This window comes from Colobus angolensis, unplaced genomic scaffold (genome assembly GCF_000951035.1).
Source record: "Colobus angolensis palliatus isolate OR3802 unplaced genomic scaffold, Cang.pa_1.0 Scaffold7, whole genome shotgun sequence".
In the NCBI taxonomy this organism is placed as follows: domain Eukaryota; kingdom Metazoa; phylum Chordata; class Mammalia; order Primates; family Cercopithecidae; genus Colobus; species Colobus angolensis.
The window spans coordinates 4,613,604-4,639,402 of record NW_012120709.1 but is presented as its reverse complement, the minus strand read 5'-3'; positions in this window follow the sequence as shown (position 1 = coordinate 4,639,402).

Below are 25,799 nucleotides of genomic sequence, written 5' to 3'. Positions count from 1 at the left end.
AGTGCAGGGGTGCGATCTCGGCTCACTGCAATCTCTGCCTCCCAGGTTCAAGTGATTTTCCTTCCTCAGCCTCCTGAGTAGCTGGGATTACAGGCACGTGCCACCACACCCAGCTAATTTTGGTATTTTTTGTAGAGACAGGGTTTCACCATATTGGCCAGCATGGTCTCGATCTCAATCTCCTGACCTCATGATCCGCCCACCTTGGCCTCCTAAAATGCTAGGATTATAGGCGTGATCCACCATGCCCAGCCCATTACATGTGATATTAGCTCTAGGGTTTTTAGTAAATGACATTTATCAGATTGAAGCAGTTGATTTATATTTCTAGTTTCCTTAGTTTTTTAAATTCAAAATAAATGCTGAATATTATTAAATGATATTCTTTGAAATTTACTTTGACTGATATTCTAACATTAAATCAATTTTGCCCCTGCAATGAACACTTGCTTATGATTAATTATTATTTTGTTATATTGTTAGATTCAATTTGTTGCAGTTCTGCTACCAATTTTAGAGTGTGTTTTTGAGGAATATTGATTTGTCATTTAATTTTTCTTTTAACATGTTATGTCACTTGGTTACACAGTCATATCAGCTGGGCACAGTGACTATAATCTCAGCACTTTGGGAGGCCAAAGCAGGCAGATAACCTGAGGTCAGGAGTTCGAGACCAGCCTGGCTAACATGGTGAAACCCCGTCTCTACTAAAAATACAAAAATTAGCCAGGCATGGTGGCAGGCATCTGTAATCCCAGCTACTTGGGAGGCTGAGGAAGGAGAATTGCTTGAACCCAGGAGGCAGAGGTTGCAGTGAGCCAAGATTATGCCACTGCACTCCATCCTGTGCAACAGAGCAAGACTCCATCTCAAAAAAAGAAAAAAATAGTCATGTTGACCCTGTGGAATGAATTGAAAAGTAGATTAATATGTATAGTACTATTTTCCACAGCTGCTCTGATCCTTTTCATTTCCTTCTGTTTGTTTCTTCTTAAGATAGAAACTGATCTCTAATATAAGCATTTGGTGCCATAATTTTCCTTTACTGGTTTAGTCAAATCCCAAAAGCATTCATCTATTGGAGGGGGGAAGAGGGAAACTGGGGCTTGTCTAGAGCAAGGATTTCTAGGAGGGGCAAGTGAGAGGCTGCAGACAGATAGGGAGGTCATGGTGGACTCAGAAGAGCAGGGCTTGAGGGAGTGGGTTCCTCTGCTGGGGTGCCCCTTGCAGCCTTCCCTGAGATGGCAAACAGGAGGGCTGGATCAATCCTACATTACTGGCAAAGGTCTGGATTGCCTTGCAAAGTACAGAAAACTTGCACATGTGGGGCCTCAGACTATCTATCCTTATGTGTACAGAAAAGTTACAATTGCCAGATGGGGTAGACATGAATGATTCCTTCCTGAAACCAAACTACTCCTTCCTGTAAATCATAATTTGGCCAAAACTTTGTGCAGAGGGCTATGAGGCACTTTTCCTCCAGATTCTGAGGGTCAAATCAGTCCCAATGGTTCAGGATACATTCCAGAGTATTATAAGCTAAAGGTGGTGAAGAGAACTGGTTGCCCATCCTGAAAGACAGGGAATAGAGTCATCCCTCATTCCCTTCCTTCTTTCAGTGAAAACTCAGAGTGTGACAGAGAAAGCGAGCATCCTCCCTTCACTCTCCACCCCTTATCCCTGAGTCCTGGTGACCTTGCCATGTGCCGGCCATAGGTACCAATATGCTATGCACTCATGAAGCAGGGAAAACCTGGAAGGTTTCTGTCTGTGTAGCTCTTATCTCGGAATGCTTCTTTATTAAAATCTAGTCTTCTTGGCCTCACCATACATCTAGCTTTCTCAGCATTTCAGCGAAAAGACCAGACTCCTCCTTGGTTTTCTTATACCACAGCCTAGAAACTGTCTCTAGGCAATCGTAAGGCTTGTTTCTGTTTCTTTATTTGTGTATTTCCTATCTATCAAGGATCACCGCCCTCTATGCCTAATATCCAGTGTCTGGAAAACATTTGTTTTGTATCATCTCATTCATTTTTTAATTTTGTTTGGATAAGATGGTAAATCTGGCTTCTGCTACTCCATGTTTTTTCAACATCTGAGTTATTTGTTTATATTCATCCAAATAATGTATATGTTTGTTTACATTAGACAATTGACAGGCACAACAAACTATAGATTATTTCAAATTAAATTTTAATCTTGGCTTTTTAGGACTATACACAGTTAAATCTAATTCTGATAAAGCCAAATATACTGGTTATCTTCCTCTACAGTCCTTTGGTGGAGAACTCAGCATTAGAATGGGAGAGGGATTAATTTGACCTTCCATCCTGCTGGTATCCAAATTTGCCTCCTAATCCCATACGATTTATTATATGAAATTCTAACTCTGTGTCATTTAGGGTTGGAAAATGTTCTACTAATGGAATATATTAATTCCTCCTCATTTATTCTCAAATTTAATTTTTTAACATGGCCATGTGACAATCACCAAATGCTACACACACACACACACACACACACACACACACATATTATATGTATACATATATATACATAAAATATATGTATATATTGAGTTTTCACTGAGTTTTCACTGAAAGAAGGAAGGGAATGAGGGATGCTTCTATTCCCTGTCTTTCAGGATGGGCAACCAGTTCTCTTCATCGTCCTCAGCTTATAATCCTCTGGAATGTATCCTGAACCATCGGGACGGATTTGACCCTCAGAATCTGGAGGAAAAGCACCTCATAGTCTTCTGCACATATATACACATATTATATATATATATATGATACACATAATATATGCAATATATACATGTAATATACATATATTATATACATTATGTATATTACATATATAATAGCATTTTAATAATTCTGGACAAGATACGCTTTCCAAATATCTAATCTTCCAGAGAGCCATAAGAAAAGTCTTACATTTCTATGTTAAATTATCCTGATTCTCATGGGGAGATATAAGGGAATGGCACTGTTATGATAATTTGTTTTATTTTTAGACACTGCTCGTTTTTGCTTCCTAATAGTTTGTCAAGAATTTTACATCTATTTCCAACTCTGAAATTACTCTTACTTAGTTTGGTATCAATACCATGTTCAACTTATAAAAGATTGTGTAAACTTTGATATGGCTGATACTTCATTTAGCTTCAATGTTAGAAAGAATTTGCTTGGAAACCCTTTTGTTTGGATTTATTTTTATCTATTCTGTTGAGGTTCATTTTGTTAATTATAAGATACTTTTTTTATCTCAAAAATAGATCTCATCCATTTTTTAAGTTGTTATTTATCTTTTTCAATTGCACTCTTTCTCTATATATATGCAATATATATATCCAGTTAAAGATAGCTCAATATCTTCACTTTGATCTCATGTAAGTATTGTTAAATTAATATGATAATTACTAAACTTCAAGTACTCTCATTACTTACGACATGCTGATTTACATCTCAGAATAATGTAGCACTTAATTGTTCAACACAGAAATATGAACATTCCTATCTCTTTCTTCACTCTTTTCCTCACATTTATGCTACAGCCAAATTTTATAAATCTCTGAAATATTTTTCAAATTACTACTTATACAAAATCCCTATAATTTTGTTCATCACCACTGTCACTGCTTATGACTTGTTTTCTAATTACCAACTCATCTTTAAGACTACAGTTAGAGAGCTCTCCCAAACTATAAACATCATCAAATCATTCACTTCACTAAATTGTTCAGAGTTCGCAAATTGCCCTTTATATCAAATCATGATATCACTCTGAGTTGCCTCTCCAGCCACATTCATGTTCCTGCTACTCTTCTCATCTTATAATTCCTCACATTTGTCATAATCCCTCCCAAACCTCAGCCTTCTACCGGGTTCCTTCTCCTTCCTGGTACACTATCTATTCAAACACTACCTTATTCATTTTTTTTTTTTCTTTAAACTGTCTTATTTCTTAAATGTCTCTATAGAAGTCTAGCTTATGCTTTACACATTTATGTTTATGTTTACATAATTTAAATTAATCCCCTTAACATAATATCAATCATACTTCAGCATTATTACTTGCTCCACATCCATCTGTTATGCTGTGAGGTGAGGTCTACAACAACATGGAGTATATGCATCTTACTTAACAATCTATCTTCTATGCCTACATTTTATCGTACCTAGACTATAAAATGTAGGGATTCTTGAATTAATAGTATATAATTAGTAACATAATAGAATCATAGTTAAATTGATATAACAGTAGAGGAAAAGTATTTATTAGGAGATAAGGTTTTAGGAAGGACTTCATGTAGAATGTGTTATTTTTATTTGCATGTTGGTACTTGAAAGATCAGTAAATTATAAAAATGAGGACATGGAAATCTGAGAAGAGAATTTATGAAGGTATGAAGTCTGTATAATGTATTTCATAAATGGAAATAAAAAACGGAATATGGAAGTTTATCGGGGGAACCTATCCCAAGTATTTCAATGTAGGTTCTTTCTATTTTCCACAAGTATTGGCCAGCTGAGAAATAAAGATAGTACAAAGAGAGGAATTTTACAGCTGGGCCTCTGGGAGTGACATCGCATATTAGTAGGACCATGATGCCCACCTGAGCCTTAAAGCCAGCAAGTTTTATTAACGATTTCAAAAGGGGAAGTGTTGCAAGAACAGGGAGTAGTTCAGAAGATCATATGCTTCAAAGGGCAAAAAGGAGAACAAAGATTACATACTTCTGAGGAAACAGGACAAGGGCAAATTCAGAATTACTGATAAGGGTCTATGATCAGCTGTGCATATATTGTCTTGATAAACATCTTAAACAACAGAAAACAGGGTTCAAGAGCAGAGAACTGGTTTGACCTCAAATTTGCCAGGGTGGGGTTTCCCAATCCTAGTAAGCCTGAGGGTACTGCAGGAGACCAGGGTGTTTTTCAGTCCTTATCTCAACCGCATAAGACAGACACTTCCAGAGCAGCCATTTATAGACCTCCCTCCAGGAATGCATTGCTTTCCCAGGGTCTTAATTATTAATATTCCTTGCTGGGAAGATAATTTAGTGATATCTTCCCTACTTGCACATCCGTTTATAGGCTCTTTGCAAGAAGAAAAATATGGCTCTATTCTGCCCAACCCCACAGGCAGTCAGACCTTATGGTTGTCTTCCCTTGTTCCCTGAAAATTGCTGTTATTCTCTTCTTTTTCAAGGTGCACTGATTTCATATTGTTCAAACACACGTTTTACAATCAATTTGTACAGTTAACACAATAGTGGTCCCAAGGTGACATACATTCTCAGCTTATGAAGATAACAGGATTAAGAGATTAAAGACAGGCATAAGAAATTATAAAAGTATTAATTTTGGTAACTGATAAATGTCTGTATTAAAATGAAATCTTCACAATTTCTCTTTGGAGATTGAAGTAAAGACAGCCATAAGAAATTATAAAAGTATTATTTGAGAACTGATATATGTCCATATTAAAATGAAATCTTCACAGTTTATGTTCCTCTGTTGAGGCTCCAGCTGGTCCCTCTGTTCAGGGTCCCTGACTTCCTGCAACAGAAGTTTTAAAAGGAAGTAGTGGACAGTAAATTTGAAAAAGAAAGATTTTCTTTCCACATCTTGAAGATTATTATATAATTAATAGAAGGGGGTATTGGTAGGAGCAAGCTGAAATTTTCAGCAATGGGATGAATTATATCAGTATCAATTTAATGCTACAAAATAGTAACATAAGACTATAAAAATTCATATATGTATATATACACATACATACACACAATAGGTTACAAAAATTATTTTTAGGAAGTAATATATATGGGCAAGCACAGTGGCTCACCCTTATAATCCCAGCATTTTGGGAAGCTGAGGTGGTTGTATTACTTGAGGTCAACAAGGTGGAACCCTGTCTCTAACAAACATACAAAAATTAGCCAGGCATGGTGGCAGGTGCCTGTAATCACAGCTACTTGGGAGACTGATGCAGGAGAATCACCTGAACCCAGGAGTGGGAGGTTGCAGTGAGCTGAGATTGCCCCACTGCACTCCAGCCTGGGTGACAGAGTGAGACTCTGTCTCAAGAAAAAAAAAAAAAAGAGGTAATATATGCAATGCTATATGATGTATAATGATTCTTTACCTATCTTAAGCTGAAATGAACTATTTACTTCTATCTCCTATCTTCCCAAATTTCTGTCCAAACATTAGACAATTAGTGTACACGTCTTCTGGCTAAAGGAGATGTCATATTTAAAAAGAATCTAGTAATCCTCCAAGCTTAAAATATAATAAAGAAGTTTGATATGAACTATAAAAATAATTGGCGAATTCCTCACTGTAAGAAATCTCTAGTAAACTACGAAGTCAGAAATTTCAAATTGTTTGAACTATAATGAATAACTAATAAGCATTGTACAGATAAATCCAAAAAAGGAAGCTACTCTAATGATTTCTATGTTCCTTGGCCAAGGAGTCTTTGGAAAAAGAATTATCTTAATTAGCTCAAATGATGCTTTGCAGGTGTCAGAACCTAAGGCAGGAGGGATGTATTGGGAACACTCAGTGGAGGCAGCAGTGCATATTTTAACTAAAGCATATTTTAACTAACAGCAGGTGTAATATGCAGAATGATGTTGACCAAACAATTGGGCAAGATGAACTAGAAGGCCTGAGATCCATCCTTCAAGTTGAACATTGATATATTTAAATAATGATATTAAAAATTGACTTACATGACAGCTTCTATATAATCCAACTTCTGAAGTGTTTTGATAAAATTTTTTAGAAATAGTAAACAATAATGCTTTCTCTTTAACAAAACTTTTGTAAGGCACTCATTTGGAGTTCTTTAAAGAAATTAGAATTTCAGATTGGAGGAATGGTATGTAATATATAAATAGCTTGAGATAGAAAAATTATCAATATATAGATATATGAAAGAACATTAAGTACAAAATACTGAACTATCACTCGAAGACATAGAAATATAAATCAGATATTATACTCTCAAAAATCATTCAGTAAAGAGCAAATAGAAGGCTATAAATTCACGAAAAAGCAAACCTCAATAAAAATTATTTCAAGACTACAGCACGTCTTACAATATAGCATCTGATTAGTTGGGGTTAATACACAAGTGTAAAAGGAAGCATTTTAAGATTTGGGAAAAGTATGCTTTAATTATTTGTTTAAAGTAATATTTATTTTACTATCTATGAGTTACTATAAGTTAACAACACTTTTCCAAAAACATATTTTGTATTTATGCCTAGAAACACCTGAAGTGCCTGGCATATACACATTAAACGAAGATGACATATAATACACATTTTCTTTTTTTTCTTATTTGTTGGTATCTATTTTGTACTAGTGACTAAAACAGATTACATACTCACTATATGGATATGCTGTGTGAATTAAAGAAGCAGCAGCTAGGACAAATCAAAAAATTTCTTTCATCTTTATATCCCCAGGACCTCATGCTTCCCATATTGTCATAATACTTTTCTTTTTGGAGAAAGTAAGGTTCTTGACATCAAGCAGCATATCTAGCTTTGTAAAAACTGTATTCTCAATTCTGAGCATACAGCCTGGCATATTATTGGAGTGCAATTAATATTTGTCAAATGAGTGAAATGTAGCAGTTTAGGTGTGTGAGTATGTATTAAAAAAAACTAATTAAGGCTGGTAACAAACTAACAAGAGAAACTGGGCAGGCTTAATAATGATGTTTGACCTGATGTTATACGAGACTTGGATGAAATACATTTGCTAAGGAAAAGGCAATATTTAAAATATGCAGAAGTACAAGGATTATGATGTTACATAAATACAGTAATAATGGAAAAATGATTATATGGTATGATATGATATTAATTAAGTGTAAAGACAAGTTTTGGGCATCTTGTTAGATATAGTAGTGAGATATTTAGTGGAAATGCCCTAGAAGCATGAAGATAGGAGTGAAAATGCAAATTTAGATTTATGAGTTTTATTTTTTAATGTACTAAAGAATGTGTGAAGTTTAAGGACAAAGTGATGTCTTAAAAGAGAACGGGAATATAGCAATACAGGGCTCAGCATTGAGAAAGTCAATGCCTGGGAGGCAAAGGGAAGAAAGCGAAGGAGACTGAAATGCTGATATGAAAGGAATGGGGCAGATGCTGAAAGCACTGAATGATTCTACTTGCTCCTGTGGAAAAAGAGGTCAGTTATATAAAAAGACACCAGGTAGAAGGATTTGGATTAAAAATTTCAAATATGATGATTCTAATCATTTTTGCCCTGGGCATGAAATATTTACTGTCAATATGTGCGACCTCACAGTCTGTCAGCACTTTTGTTTTTTTCAAGGCCTAGAAAGAGCTAAAACAGATGAAAGAAAAAACAAAAAAGTACCATTTTGTGAACTAGGCAAAATGATTTTGTTGTGACTGAATTTGGCATGGAATTTGCATTACTTTTGTCTCATTCAATTGCATATCTTTAATCTTCAAATCAATGTGATTTTCAGCCCCCCTGCAGCTCTGATTGCCTTTTTCTCTTTTGTGCTTCTAAGCTCTTTGACTGTGGGGATTTTGTTTTAGATAAGCCCCAATTCCTTTAAAATACACAGTGAATCAACAAAGTATTATAAATAATGACATTGTAATTTCTTTGAGCTTCATTGGAGGAAATGTTTACTTGTGGAATTTTATTTTTTTAAAAAATTCATCTTCCTGCAAACACTTACAATGGACTACCATTCAATCCTAAGTTATAACTTTCAGTAAATTTCTACTTTTTATAGAAATATTATAAGAATAATAAAAAAAATAGAATGCATCAAATTTCAAATAGAGCTTTCTTGTTATTAATTTTATTAACACATCAAAGATAGAAGCATACAAAACTATGCCAAATATTTTGCAAAAAAACAAATAATAAATATCTATGTGTTATAATTTATAGATTGCTTTATAGCCATTTACCATATATTTAAAAAGCATCAAATACCATATATTTAAAAAGTGATTCTCCAGGAAACACTAACGCAGTTTTGTGTGAGGAGATTTTTTTTAGAGTACTCTCAAAAACAATAGCAGTGAGAAAAAGGAGGAAGCTAGTGTAGACAGAGGGAGAAGTTGAGCTGTTTAGATCCTCAAGGAACTGTAGAGCTGGAACAGCAACTCAGTATTGTCCCAAATTGAGCTGAAAGGCAGCAGGTCCAGGTACACCATATTGACTAGTCACTGGATGTAATTGATCTCATGGAAGAATGGAATTTTGAGTAAGGAAGCTTCCTTTGACTGAGAGCAATTCACAAACAGGGATTCATCTATAAACAGGTAACATTTCCTGAAGTACAAAAATGTCCCTCAATCTTAAAGGGGAGATCTAGATGATACATCACAGAATCTCCTACAGAGGAAGGTTGATAACATTGTATTACATGGGGATACTCCTTGTTATTTTCAAAATTCTGGCTGTCAAGACTATTTTTAAAGAAAATTTTCTCTTCATTTTTCTTTCTGTGGTAAATTAAAAAGACTGGCAATTTTTCGATATGTCTTCCATCAGGAAGTGAGGCTGTTTTCCTGATCCTTTGAATGTAGACTAGGCTGTAAGTACATTGACAAATCAAACACAGTGGTGACAACATGCTGATTCCAGGCCCAGCCTTTAATAAGATGGGCAGTTTCTATCTTGTTTTTCAAAGGCCTGAGCTGCCATGTGAGATGTGTAACTTACTGAGGAAACCACATGGAGTGGCCCTGATACCTCAAGGGGAAGATGAAGATGACAAGCCCAGTTGAGGCCAATATTCCAACTGCTTCCACCAAAGATCTAGACATTTGAGCTTGGGATCCAACTTGGAAATGAATCTCCTGGCCTCTCCCAGCTAGAGGTAAATTGCCCAGCAGAGCCCTTCCTGAACTCCTAACTAACAATATTGTAAGGAAAAGAAAATTATTGAGTTTTTCAATCACTGTTTTGGGGTAGTTGGTAGTCAACAGATAATGAAACACTTCCTCTTTCTTCCATCTTTATAGCCAATTGTTAGCATTGCCTTTATGACCATCAGCTATTGAGAGACTGTGGTAGGCCAAGCTTGATAACTTAATGCAAGCCTTTTCAAACTATATGGGCTTGGTGAGTATATATTTACTGATGCATTGTCAACCTTAAGGCCTTTGGCACAAATTAATGCATTCATGCTATTTTGGCAATCTTACTCATTGAAAAATATTTACAATTTACTACTTTCATAAATCATTTTTAACTTTAAAGAATCGATTTATGTTATGGATTTAATTGTACAATGCTAAAATTACTTAAAATTGCTTGCTGAATCAATTTCTACCTACTTTCTACTAGTTCTAAGCAAATGAAGTATGCTTGAGTATATGTGTTTATATGCCTACATACGTATTTGGAAATTTTGCATAGTCAGTTGAGGAATGAGAAAAAACAAACAAAAAACCCCTCTAATTTTATTACCCTTGTGTAGACAAGGCAACTTGGTGACTTTCTTTCCATTTCTGAATGTTGACATCACATTCTCTAAACATAGTGTTAGGCACAAATGTGTTTTACCCACCATGTTCTCATGAATTTTCTTTCCCATATTTATTCAGAACCCAGTAAATAATTTCTGATCAAGAATTACAAAGGTATGCCAAGAGGAATACATTATAATTATGCCTCTCTACCCTACTCCTGGCCTTTCTTCACATCCACCCAATAAAAGACATTGCTAAGGTGTGCACTTAGTTTTGACAACAATTAAATTCAACAAACCTTTAACAAGAAGGTTTCTTTAGGTGGCTATCTAATAATGAAGTAATCAAAAGTTATTCAAAATTTTATTATACAAATTAAGCCTCTGTAGAAATGATTTTAATGTAAAATAAATAATAAGTATAATTAAAATGCTTGGATAATGATTGATACTGAAATGTTGGCTCAGAATCAGTGACATATTGAAAATCAAAGGCTAAAATGAGGTAGGAGGTACATCTAACTCTTCCTAATTGCAGTGTAAGCAAGTATACCAGTAGTTTCAACCAATTAGTATTTACAGAATTCTTATGTACATAATGAGCTAGTATAGGATTATTTAAAGTTGTGTATAATGTCAATACTTGATATAATTTACAACCTGTTATAGCATGTTTTATGCAATGAATATGTTTGCAAATTAATGAGAAAAATATGTTACTGATAGTTGATTTACAAAATGTTAAGAAAGATGGAAAGATTTGAATTACAAATAGGATAAAATTTTAGGTAGCAGGAAATTTATGAGGTTGGCAGTAGATGCAATGCATGCAAGGAAAAGGGGCTCTGATCAGCTTTGATCTAAAAGGAGTAAAAGTTAAATAGTGGGCCGGGCGCAGTGGCTCATCCCTGTAATCCTAGCACTTTTGGAGACCGAGTCAGGCGGATCACCTGAGGTCAGGAGTTCAACACCAGTCTGGTCAACATGGCGAAACCCCCGTCTCTACTAAAAGTACAAAAATTAGCTGGGCGTGGTGGTGGTTGCCTGTAATCCCAGCTACTCGGGAGGCTGAGGCAGGAGAATTGCTTGAACCTGGGAGGAGAAGGCTGCAGGGGGCCGAGATCGCGCCATTGCACTCCAGCCCGGGCAACAAGAGCAAAACTCCGTCGTAAAAAAAAAAAAAAAAACCTTAAATAGTAAGTGAGAGAGGTACAAATACACACAGACATACACACACACACAGAGTAGGGAGAATGGAAATTATAGTTGAGGATAATTTATTTGTCAAACGATATACTCAGAAAGAATGAAGAACCACTATAGGTTCATGAATAAGACACCCAGTGCACTAAAGAGTAATCAATATTAAATTCAGAAATGGAGAAAACCTAGATGTAAATCTCCACTTGCAGATCAATGTTAAAGCCTCTGAGCTTTTCATAAGATTTTCATAAGACTTTAAAGATAAATAAAGTTTGTGAGATCAATCTAATGTATTTGAAAATACTTTATAAATAAAAGAAAATTAAAATATAATTAATTGTTAGTAATGTAAGAACATTTTAAAAAGAATTATGAGACCATACTGTTAGGTCTTCTGTGGATATGGAAAAGCTTAGATACAAGAAAATTAATGAAGAGACAGTAATTTCACTCTAAGAGCCTAGGATTTGGACTAGGCAATGGCAGTAAAAATGGAAATTAATTATGAAAGAATCAAGAGATCTTGTTGAGCAATTTGGAAACAAGACTAGAAGAAGTGAAAACATCCATGTTTTTAAGATTTTACCTTAGGTAAGTAGAACTAATTGGGGAATGTGGAAGTTAAGAAAGAAAAAAGCTGATTTGAGATTGGGAGTCAAACAGAATAAAAAATACATTTTCTGTTATGGAAGAAAATTGGGCTTCAAGTCATTATATGCTGAAATTTACAGAAACTTAACTTTGAACCATACAAAGAATTCAATGATTTTTGATGAATTTTATTAATGAAAATGATTAATTTGGAATAAAATGCCTATTGTATCATGATTATATCCTTAGCTTCACTCCTATCAAAATCCTAAGAGTAATTAGATTAGCTATGAAGACCCAGTAAGGGTGTTAGGGGGAGAAATACAGAGAGAAAAAAAAATTGTTCAGTTTCTCGATTTATTTTCTGATTTTTATTCATTCTATCCCAATTCATTTTATGTGCTAGATACATGGCCTCGCTTTGCACAGTCATGAGTTCAAGATTCACATTGAAGTTAATTTATTTTCAAGTTTTCAATTTATATAATGTTGCCATAAACCTTAATGTGCAAGAAGAGTGATATTTCAAGTAAGATACAAAAAGTCATTATCTCAATTTCAATTTATAGTAGTATAACGTCCTAATTGTTTTTTGTTTTTTCAGACGGAGTCTCACTCTGTCGCCCAGGCTGGAGTGCAGCCGTGTGATCTTGGCTCACTGCAAGCTCTGCCTCCCGAGTTCATGCCATTCTCCTGCTTCAGCCTCCCAAGTAGCTGACACTACAGGCGCCCGCCACCACACCTGGCTAATTGTTTTGTATTTTTAGTACAGACGGGGTTTCATCGTATTAGCAGGATGGTCTCGATATCCTGACCTGGTGATCCACCTGCCTCAGCCTCCCAAAGTGCTGGGATTGCAGGCGTGAGCCACCGTGCCCAGCTATGTCCTAATTCTTATAGTCACTGCAGACCTATCTGTCACTGCTGGGGATTGATATGAATTGGAGCTATGTCAGTGTCTTTGGGTTGAAAGCCAACAATAATGTGTCACAGAGACAGGGTAAAGGAAAACTCACTTTTTAGAAGTATGTATATAATCCTTTTATTAGAGATGAAATATTTGGTAGCAGAAATTGATGTGTAATAATCACCATTGTATTGTATTAAAAAATATATCGGCTGGGTGTGGTGGCTCAATCCCAACACTTTGGGAGGCCGAGGCAGGAGGATCACCTGAGGTCAAGAGTTTGAGAACAGTCTGGCCAACATGGTGAAAACCCTATCTCTACTAAAACTACAAAAATTAGCCAGGTAGGCACCTGTAATTCCAGCTACTCTGGAGGCTGAGGCAGGAGAATCACTTGAACCTGGGAGGCAGAGGCTGCAGTGAGCCAAGATTGCACCACTGCACTCCAGCCTGGGTGACAGAGTCAGACTCTGTCTCAAAGAAAAAAACGATATATCACTAATACTACCAACTGTTTAAATGCATATCAAGTTTTTTGAAAGATTATTTGAATAGTTACATTAGAAAATATTACTTTTTAACATTTTATTATAGAAAATTCTGATCATATATAAAAGTATTAATAGGATAAATAGGTTAATCAACTTCTTATATCCATCACAAAGATTCAAAAATCATCCATTTCAGCCATTCTTTCTAATTGATATTCCTATGTACTCCTGCCCCAGATTATTTTGAAGCAAATCCAAGACTTCATGTAATTTCATGCATATATATTTCAGTCTGCATCTCTTCAATAGCTTCTTCTTAAAATGATAGTTAACATCATCATTATATGTGAAATAACTATATTGTCTAAAACTAAGGTCCCTAACTCATGGGCCACAACTGCTCAGTGGCCTATTAGGAACCGGGCTGCACAGCAGAAGGTGAGGGGCAAGTGAGCAAGCATTACCACCTAAGCTCTGCCTCCTGTCAGATCAGTAACAGCATTAGATTCTCCTAGGAATGCCAGCTCTATTGTGAACTGCGCATGTGAGGGATCTATACTGCACACTTCTTATGAGAATCTAATGATAAATGTAATGCACTTGAAGCATCCAGAAACCACCTCCGCCCCCAGCTCCCCATCCCCAACCCCTACCTCCTACCACCCTAACTCTGGTCTGTGGAAAAATTGTCTTCCACAAAACTGGTCTGTGGTGCCAAGAAGTTAGGAACTGCTAATCTACTATTTAGGTAGTGTTCGTGTTTTCTGATTATTACATAAATGTTAGAGTTTTTTAAAATTTAGTTGGATCATAATTCAAGTAGTTTAAACGTATCTGAAGTCTTTTAAATCTGCAAGTCTTCCCCACCTCTTTCTCATGTTATTTGTTGATGATGGATCATTTTCTCATAAGAATGACACTTTTGCCTTAGGATAAAATGAAAATTACTTCTTAGGTCTATAATTCATCCATCTATGTATTATACAAGCACACATATATTGCAATATGTATCAGTTACTATGTTAGTATCTGCACAGAAAAAATAATTACACAAAACTAAGAGCAATAGTACATTTAAGTGACATGATGAGGTTTGTATTTGTGAAAGCAAACAAATTATTGCAGTACAAATATTCCTAGGTTTTCCTTTAATTTAGTCAACCGAGAATCTATCTTTGACATGATATTTTTCTTATTTCTCAAATGCTGAGAATAGTTACTCTTGACAATATTTCTGAAGAAAATCTTTCTAAGGTAGAATCTGGAAAAAGTTATAAACTGTAAAAAAAAAAGTTCAGGTCTAAAGATAGAAAAAATGTAATCTATGTGATGGATTATAGGGTCTCGAGTAAGTTAGAAAATTATTCAATACAGTAGGGCAGTTTATATAAGCCAGTATATATTGATTAATTGGAGAATATCAAGTAACTGCTTTATGTGATGAATTTTAAGGACATGTTTAATGGAAGTAAAGAAATGAAAAAATATGTTTTTATAGTCTGAAAAATATATGTTTATAGAAGGGAATGCTTTTTCTTGTATAAGAGGAAGAGCAATTTTCTAAGACAAAATAAAGATTCAAGTGGAATCTTTACCTGAAGCTAAAAGATTGGTTCCAGCTCCTTAGGTTTTGAAATTTCAAGAAATGCATATTGATTGGAACTGAGCTTGCCAGATAAATTATTTGTTGAGCTTCAATTCAGAATCTAAGCTATAGAGTCCTAACTCAGATGCTGCTCATCAGAATAACTCTGGTATAATTATTTTCCAGATTCCATGAATTATGAAACTTACACGTATATAAAGTCTGGAATACAAATAATTTAGATAAAAACACATTGGATACTTAGCAAAATCACTAAGAAATGGATTATGATGCTGTTTATTTCTTTTATTATATAATTTACAATTTTCTATATTGTAAATGCTACCAGGATTCTAGATCGTTGATCTTACATATTCTTCAGATAATATCTACTCTTACATTACCATTTATCTCTAAAAGTAGTTTGATCTATGCCTTTAACTTTTAGAATTTATCTTTTGCCTTGTTTGCCATTGCAGAGTTTTCAGTTTTCTCTTTAGATACAGTGTGATAAAAAGGGAGTACATAATTTGTGACCATTTAAGATGTTAAGATTTTCTAGAAAAGGATATAGATTATTGTGACCAGCAGGACCCTCACAATAATGTCTAAAGATATACAGACTGAGTAGATCCCTTAGTACTCTTCTCTAAATTACAAAATGCATTACCTAGGCTTTAATACTTAAAAGCTGGGATTTACTGACCTTCATCTACTTGATTTCAGAACACACATTGATTTTAGTATATTGCTGTTCTATTATCTTAACCAACTCTGGAGTCAGAGTGGGGATATACCTGGAGTTCTGGACCAAAAAAAAAAAAAATCAACAAATCTAAGTTTAAATTCAGCATGTCACTTCTAGGTGAAAACATATTTATCTCATGTTTATCTTATCTGAGTCTTTGTTCCTTGCTTGTAAAATGACAATATAAATACATTTTTATATGATTGCTGTTAAAAATAAATGCTATAACATATGTAACATAAAGTAGTATTGTGCTTAGCATTTATTAAATGTTTGATGTTAAATATATATGAAGAAGTGAAAAAAGGCTAAGTTAGAAGGAAGGGTGAGCAATGTAGAATTAGAGAAATGTTTGCCAAAAGGTTGTTAACTTCGAAAATATTTATAAAATGTTTATACAAAGAACCTTGTTCTCATGAAATTAAGCTCTAGTAAAAACAGAAAATGATCATGCAATCATGCAAGCAAATATATAATTGTAAACTCAAGGAAAGTATTATACAGTGAAGCAAAGGTTTCTATAACAAAATAACAAAGGAAATTGAAATTGCACTATGTGTGGTGTATCAGAACTCTTCCGTAAGGAGGCGACTCTTGAATGACACCTAAAGATGAGTAAGTTCAGTAGACAAAGGATTCTGTGTGTGTCTGACAATGTGTGTGTGTGTGTGTGTGTGTGTGTGTGTGTGTGTTTGATAGTGGTTTCCCCAAACAAACTTGTTTTGACTGGAAAAGAATGGAGAACACTAACAAGGGCAGGACTCTGATGTAAGTAAGTGTAAATATAAGAAATATGAACAGATAAAAGCAAAATGATATTCATAATGAGAAAATACAAGCTAATCGTATATAAAGTGAAACCATTTTAAATGTGCATGCAATGAATTTCTTGCAAATTGATGGAAACAAAAATCTAAATACTTGGCAAAACTTACAACTCTAATTTTACACGACTTGAGGTTGCATATCTATACCTTTCATGACATGGGCCTAGGTATCATTTTCTTCTAAAATTTATCTCCATTTCAAAACAGTTTGTTCAATTCCTCCTACTCATTGTCTTCAAATAAACATATTATCATTGTATGTTATTCAGGAAAATTACTTATTATTTTAAAACTTGATTGTTAAATGGGTTAGGTCATGCAGGTTCTGTACAAAAAGATTGTACAATATGTATAAGATGTTTATTCAAGCTCCTGAGTTTTATTAAATTCAAATAAATAAAGAAATGAGACATTTCCTTCATCACCAAATTGCAGTTATCACTGTGATAACATGTGGCAGCTGTTTAACAGCTTTGCAGACTAAAACCTACAGGCAGAAGTTTGGCAGGTGGAATATAATTACCCAAACTGGTCCTTATCAAAGTCTATAGGGCAAACAGCCCCTACCCCACTTATATATTGCTTTCACATACTGATGATCATAAAAAGATCAGTGGTCTATTTTTATATCATTCAAAATATATGTAGCTTAGCATATTGAAAGAAAACTATAATTTTCTACTTAAAAAAAACTATAATAATAGTATTTCACCATTAAAAGACATTGATATGACAAAGAACAGATGTATTTTATGCTTTTAATAAAATCCTGAACCTTGTTACACATATATAGTGCATGATATAATTACATGTATACTCTACATAAATAGTTTATAATGAATTAAAATTTACCTTCCTTTTTCCAGGTTCTAATATAAATTATTCATTGAAGACATTGCCTCAAGAGGTATATTTATTTACCTGAAATAAATATAAAAATATGTTTAAAATTATATGGTGCATATATTTACTTTATAGTGGAAATTTATTTAGGTTTTTATTAATGGTTTGATAGACTGTTCATTCTGTATAATCAATTTTTTCTTCATCTATACTAATTACTAATATAATTCTAATTCAGAGAATAAATCTCTGATGTCTGAATTTTGAAAGAAAATAGGCCCTGGCTTTGGTCCAGCTTCTGCCACAATAAAGTTAGGGCAGATTTTTTAGATTTCATTTCCATTTTACCATGCCACTTCCTATAAAAACTTTCAGACTCTCTCATTTTGTGTTCTAAGGCCAATATTTTGCTTAATTCCAGTGTCAGAGTATTACTGCTATTGGTTTATTTTTGATTTATGGTAAATACACAAATAACTATTTGTGTTTAAAAAAATTTTAAATTATTCTTGGAAATTATTACAATTAAGGATTTCATACAGGTACTGGGTTCCAGATGGAGTTTAAGTCAAGTTGCTGTTCTTTTTTTTTTTTCTCCTGTGTAATATCTAATTGGTCTAACCGTATTTCACTTAGGTTTCTTTGGACACTGTTTTACACAGTTTTCTGTCCCTAATTTTATATTAATTAAAAATTATATTTAATCTGATATGTTATCTCTTACTTTCTCAATGTGAATTTAATTTTGTTTTCTCTGCTCACATTTTTATCTTTAGACTTACATCATATCTCTGTCTTTCTCAGTTTCTTAATTCTTCTCAATTTAATATTATCTGAAATTTGAGGCTTTTTATTCTTCCAGTTTAGTACAGAGGTTATAATTAAGTTCAAAGTTGATATTATTTCATCAGCAACTTCGCAAAAGTTTCCTAAGATGACTTCATTTATAGAGATTATTATTTGCTGTTTTTATTCTGATTCCATATTGATTACATATAGCTAGTCATATCACTTAATCTACTACATAACTATATATAAATGGAGGCTATTTTAATATTTGAATGATGATGGTACTGTGCATAGTAATTGCATTACAGTGCAAAAACTAAGGGAATAGATGAAATGGTGTTTTCCTATCAAAATCTATTTTGAGTTTGCTCCTGATGGCATTTTCCTACCTCACTATTTTCATATCTATTAATATCAACATCACACATAATTTTTTCTATTAAAAAAGAAATTGATTGCATATTTATATTTTCTCAACGTTATGATGTTTTTAAAAAATTTTGACCAGTTTGTTTTTTGTTTGAAATAATTTTAGTGGCCCAGAATGTTTATCTCTTCCCTTAATAGCCTAAGGTGTCTGTCATCTGGACCTGCTGATTTGCATATGTTGAATTTCCCAAGTATTATCTTTGCCTTTTTGTCAATAGCTGTTTTGTAAAGTCATGATTATTTTCATGTTTTCTTAGTTATTGTCAGAAAATCACACAGTCATAAATAAGACCATCATTCCTTCCAATCCTAAAATAATCACAGTGAGTTTCATAAATAAATATTCTAGCTGATTTATGAATAATTGTAAACAACAAAATTTGTTTCTTAAGTGAGGACCTTGAACAATGGTAAAGGAAATAGATCTTCACACCATGTACGTCTTAGAACATGTTAAAAAATACTGGCCAGATCACTTTGAAATGGATATTTTTATTCAGTGCTATATGAAATTATGTTAGATACAAACAAATATCTCTTTGTATGGCTTTTTTTTTTTTTTTTTTGAGACGGAGTCTCACTCTGTTGCCCAGGCTGTAGTGCAGTGGTGTGATCTCTGCTCACTTTAACCTCCATCTCCTGAGTTAAAGTGATTCTCCTGCCTCAGCCTCCCAAGTAGCTGGGATTACACGTGCGTGCCACCTCTCCCAGCTAATTTTTTCTGCCTCAGCCTCCCAAAATGCTGGGATTTACAGGCATGAGCCACCACTCCTGACCTATTACGGCATTTTTAAAAAACAGTTGAATTAGGATTATTAAAAATAATTCTAAACTGTTTCTTCTCTGAAAGGAATTATATTGCTGAACACAGGTTTAGGGAAGCTTACTGCTTATGAATCATCCATGAGTCAGGATTTATTATTCAGTCTTTAGTGTATGATAGATTTTCTACTAGGCAATAAAGATTCAATGAAAAACACATACATTTTAACAATTATTCTCTTGGATAAGACAGATAATTAATAAGTAAATAAAATGATAATATATAGTTTGTCTATCATCATTTATGCATGTGTCATTATTACACAGATGCTGCATTTGAAGGTTAATGTTTAAAAGAGTGACTGCTGCACATGATTTTACTCTTTTGGGTAGGATATCAACAATGACCTCTCTAAAAAGATGATATTTGTATTATTTTAAAAGAAAGAAGGAGGTTTTGAGGTGGTGGGAGCACATTGGGTATCCTTAAAATAAGAAAGAGTTTGATGTATTCTAGGAACAAAGGGACTCTCAGATGTGGATGGACCTTAGAGTGATTAAAACAACCAAAATTTGTAGAAAGAGGCAGAGATGGATCCATCACTTGAATTACATTTTAAAGACAGCTCTGACTACTCTTAGAAGAAAATACTAAGGGGCAATAACTGCAGGAAGAAAAAAAAAAAGTTTGAAAAAGGTTAGCGTAATCCAGATGGAAATTTCCCCAGGCTTGGGCTAGGGTAAAAAACATTTGGACCTTAGTAAAACTGACAATTTTGTCTGATGAACTTGATGCGGCAGAATAAGGTAAAGCAATGACTGAGAAGGCCAGCTTTAAGCAAAAATTGAGCAAATGAGAAAATAGTGCCATAGTTTCGCCTTTTCTTGGCTTTATTTTAATAGTGAAAAAAATTAAGACAGAGATCATTTTATGACATGAATCAAGAATTCCAGAATTCTGCTTTGGCTATGGTAAATTTGAGATGTCTGAAACACAGCCCAGCTTCACTGGAGCTCTGGAAAGCAGTCTGAAATATAGATGTAAATTTACGAGTCTTTTAGCATATAGATTCTGTTTTCCATCATGATATTGAATAACCCATTTAAATTAGACATTTTAACAAAAGATAAATGGATATAGATGGAATCCAAAGATTAATATGAATGGAAATGTTTGCATTTTATATTTTACCAAGCTTAATTAACTAGCATTTTCTTTAATTATTACCAAAAGCAAATAATAATAATAATAATCACCAACAAGAATTACAGCTATCGTTTTAGTGTTTGCTGATATCTCAAAATGTGGTTTATATTAAATTGATTTCAAATTTATTGCAGTAATAGGCATACCATGAGATTTTCCTATTTAATATATAAAGAAGCACATATATTACTTGAATACAAACCTTTTAAAATATATTTTGATGCTTGAATTTCTTTACACTATTACATATCTTACACATAAAAACAATATTCTAAGAATGAGTCCTGGTGTTTTACCAGGCTACCAAAGAGATCCATGTCATACACACAAAAATAAAAATCTTAAATTACCTTGAAAGAGGAGATTGTAGAGCCTGGTAGGCTTGTCAAAAAAGAGAAAGTAGATCAAAGACAAGGAGTCAGCAAATGAGATGAGGAATGAGTGATGAATGAGGCAGAAGAGAAATCAGAAGTGTCTGGCATTATTAAAGGGAAGATTAATTACATAAATAAGAATATTCTTTATTTCCATTATGAATACATCATGTAGTAACTTATTTATTAAGTTAGGCCATTGTAGGCCAAATGTAGCACTAAACATCTGGGATTAAAAGACGTGAAGTGCATGTTGATTGCTTCCAAGTTGCTCATAATCTGCCTGATTTGGACTCAACTATACCCTCATTTATGTTGGCTTAAAAATGCATCCTTAATGTTATTGTGTAGTATAAGACAATAAATAGGTTGACTTCTTTTTTTTTTTTTTTTGATACAGAGTCTCACTCTTTCCCAGGCTGGAGTGCAGTGGCACAATCTTGGCTCACTGCAACCTCTGCCTCCTGGATTCAAGCGATTGCTCCTGCCTCAGCCTCCCCAGTAGCTGGGACTACAGGTGTGTGCCAGCACGCCTAGCTAATTTTTGTATTGTTTTTTTTTAGTAGAGATGGGTTTCACCATGTTGGTCAGGATGGTCTCCATCTCTTGACCTTGTGATTCACCCGCCTCAGCCTCCCAAAATGCTGAGATTACAGGCGTAAGCCATCATGCTTGGCCGGTTGACTCGTTCCAGGAGACATAAGTAGATGCCCCAGTAGAGTCACATTTATTTAAAAAGTTGCATGGAGCTATGAACAATCTAGGAATGCTGGCTAAGATAGATAAGTTAGCTTACATGGGGTTGGAAACAATGAAAACAAACCTACTTACTGAATTGTGTGAATCTGGTCCTGGAACAAAATCTCTAATAAATGCCTTCAAGCAATTATGTCACTATTTATTTTTCGGGGAACACAAATTTTATTAAATAGATGATCATCCTAAAATAATGAAAACAGTTACTAATTGAAGGGTTTAAAATAAACATAACTGTCAGGCCAATGGTCCTTAAAAATAATCTCCCAGGCTGGGAGAGGTGGTTCCCGCCTGTAATCCTAGCACTTTGGGAGATCAAAGTGGGCAGATCACTTGAGGTCAGGAGTTCAAGACCAGTCTGACCAACATGGTGAAACCCTGTCTCTACTAAAAAATACAAAATTAGCTGGGTGCGGTGGTGCATCCCTGTAACCCCAGCTACTTGGGAGACCAAGGCAAGAGAATCGCTTGAACCCAGAGGCAGAGGTTGCAGTGAGCTGAGATCGCGCCATTGCACTCCAGTCTGAGCAACAAGAGTTAAACTCTTGTCTCAATAATAACAATAATAATAATTTCCAAATAGGTTGTTGGCTGGTAAAAAAAAAAAAAAAAAAAAAAAGAAAAAAAAATCTAGGTTTTATAGGCAAACCTGGGTTTAAATCTTGGCTTTGTCAACTAGTAGATGAATTCTAATAGAAAGTGACTTCACATTTGTATGAGTTAATGGAAGAGACGTTAGGAACAAGTTTTTTCTTTTTTTTTTCCAAAAAAGGTAGGGACCATATCAAGAAAAAAAAAGTGGGGGAAGGGTTGGACGCCGTGGCTCACGCCTGGAATCCCAGCACTGTGGAAGGCGGAGGCGGGCGGATCACGAGGTCAGGAGATCAAGACATCCTGGCTAACACGGTGAAACCTTGTCTCTACTAAAAATATAAAAACAAAATTAGCTGGGCGTGGTGGCGGGGGCTTGTAGTCCCAGCTACGCGGGAGGCTGAGGTGGAAGAAAGGTGTGAACCCGGGAAACAGAGCTTGCAGTGAGCTGAGATCGCGCCACTGCACTCCAGCCTGAGTGACAGGCTGGGTAACAGAGCGAGACTCCATCAAAAAAAAAAAAAAAAAGGAAAAGAAAAAAAATAATAATAACAAACACTGTGTAGGTCTCCAAAGGTTAGAAATACTGGAGAACTTTTGTCACTGCTAGGCCTGATAAAGTGGGAGCGGGAGTATAACGTAATCCAGACAGGGGATATAGCTGTAGAAGGAGCTGAAAGGTAGGAAATGCGGCTTTAGGTATCAGAAAGCACACTTAGAAGAAAGCAGCCAAGCAGAGAGAGCACTGGAGGACCATTTACTCTGTCCTCTCTTTCTTACTGTTTACTGATCTTCCTCTGTTATCTTCCTTTGGCTGAACCCAAACAGAAATCAAAGTGCGAGAGATCCCTTTGAAGTAGTCCATAGAGATTAGCCATCTGGAGAGCAAAGTATCTTGAATGAAAGGTTGATAATGGACAAGAGGGATTATTGGTGATTACTGAGAATACAAACTAAAGAAGGCGACGTCTCGGAGACGATTTTTTCTTGTCTAAAAAAGGCAAATAAAACCTCTCATAGTTTATAGAGTGTGAAACAGAATAAACCCAGTTGCCACATCATAGGTTATTAGCACTGCTTCCCTCACCTTTACCTTCTCTGTGCAGCACATAGCAGCACAGAAAGAACATTGCATAGTAAGAAGCTCTACAAATATTATCCATTTGATGAATTCTGTCTTACTCTAGTTATCTAATGTTTCATTTTTTCTTGTTACTATATCAATTTTATTTCACCAGTCATTTCTCATTCCAAGCATGTCTGTAAGTTGTTGGTTGACACTGAAAACTACCACAAACCACATCACTTTTACCAGTGTTACTACCTCTTATATTTATTTCTCAGCAGTCAGAGACATCCTTCCCTACTTTTTCCCTTCGTCTCTTTTATCTCTTCCTCTACACTCCTCCTTTCCCTTTTATTCCTGTACCCACACCTTTTCTCTCTCTCCTCATCTCTGTTTTATTTTTGTTTTTCCAGGTGTGAGAATAATGCTAACTGTTAAGGAGTGATTGAAAAAGTTTGAATATTATCAAGCTGTGAAGAAAAAAAATGATTTTTTTCTGTAAGTTTGCCAAACGATAGCCATGGGAGTAATAGACTCCAAGCCTTCATTTTTTTTTTTTTTTTTTTTTTTTTTTTTTTTTACTGTAAAGCCATTTTCTGATTGAGCTAATGGAAACTTTAGAGTGATGGCTTGTCAGGTGAGCATATTCCTGCTGTGTGTCAAGTCATTTTTCTTCTCTAAAAATGCTATGGATTAGTTATGCAGTTTCATTTGTAAAATCAGTGAGAAGAGGAATGATGATAATTTTGATTCATATGAAGAAAAAAGGACATAAATATTTTATATGGCAGACTGTGAAGCCCTCCCAAAAAGACAAATATTGTGACTATTAATCAGTCAGATTAAAGTTGAAAATAAATTAATTTCAGCCATGTAAAATAAACTACTATATATATAGTAGTTTATATATAGTAATATATATGTATATATATGGATCTTTTAACATGGCTTCTAAGTTTCTGTGTACCTAATATTTTTATAGATCTGTGTTGTCATTTAAATTCTACCTCACTGTGTAAGTTTTTTGAGATTAATGCTGAGGTTAAAGCAAGTATAAAGGATGATTTCACCTTATGGGGCATCAGTAATGGAAAAGTCCCCTTAAAATATCTGAGTATAACAATTTGAAATTTCTATTTTTTTGAGTTGAATCCAAGATATAAAGTAGCATTCCTTTATGTTATGTTTATAATCCAAGCTAGAGTTCAATGCACTATTGTAGATGTAGATAATTAGTATTAGTAAATCCATATATAACTATTAAATGTCTCACTGCTCTCTCTCCTTCCTTGACTCTCCATCAACACTGCCCCAAGTACCTCTCTCTGTTTTCACATACACTGTCAATCCAGATTGGCTTCATAAACTTTACTAAATACACAAAGTCAGTTTCACAAATTAAAAATAAATAAATAAATAAAAATTACCAGTTAACTCTAAGGAACGTCCTCAAAAATACACAACTGATTTTGAATCCATGTAATGTTATAATGGACTAATGCTTATAGTTAACTTTTAACTTTTAGATTAGATTAATTCATTATATATATGCTATAACATAGACCTCCTGGTAGATATTTGTTAAACTTATTGAACAGAATACCAAATTGTGTAACAAATGGATCAAATGGATCTCTTCTTTTCTCATTTTCTTAGCTGATGAGCTGAACTTGAAGGCTAACAAAAACTTTTACTTGTATCGCCATTTTGTAAAAATAAAAAAGATGAACATAAATACTAGATTAATAAATTTGTATATAAAGATTGAATTATTAAATAATTCATTATTATTGTTCAACAATCATTGTTAAATAATTTAGTTGGATTATTCTACCCTTAATACATACATGAAAATGACTAGAGGGGCCAGGCGCAGTGGCTCACACCTGTAATCCCAGCACTTTGGGAGGCTGAGAAGGCGGATCACAAGGTCAGGAGATCGAGACCATCCTGGCTGACATGGTAAAACCCTGTCTCTACTAAACATACAAAAAAATGAGCCATGCATGGTGGTGGGCGCCTGTAGTCCCAGCTACTCGGGAGGCTGGGCAGGAGAATGGTGTGAACCCAGGAGGTGGAGCTTGCAGTGAGCCGAGATTGCACCACTGCACTCCAGCCTGGGCGACAGAGAGA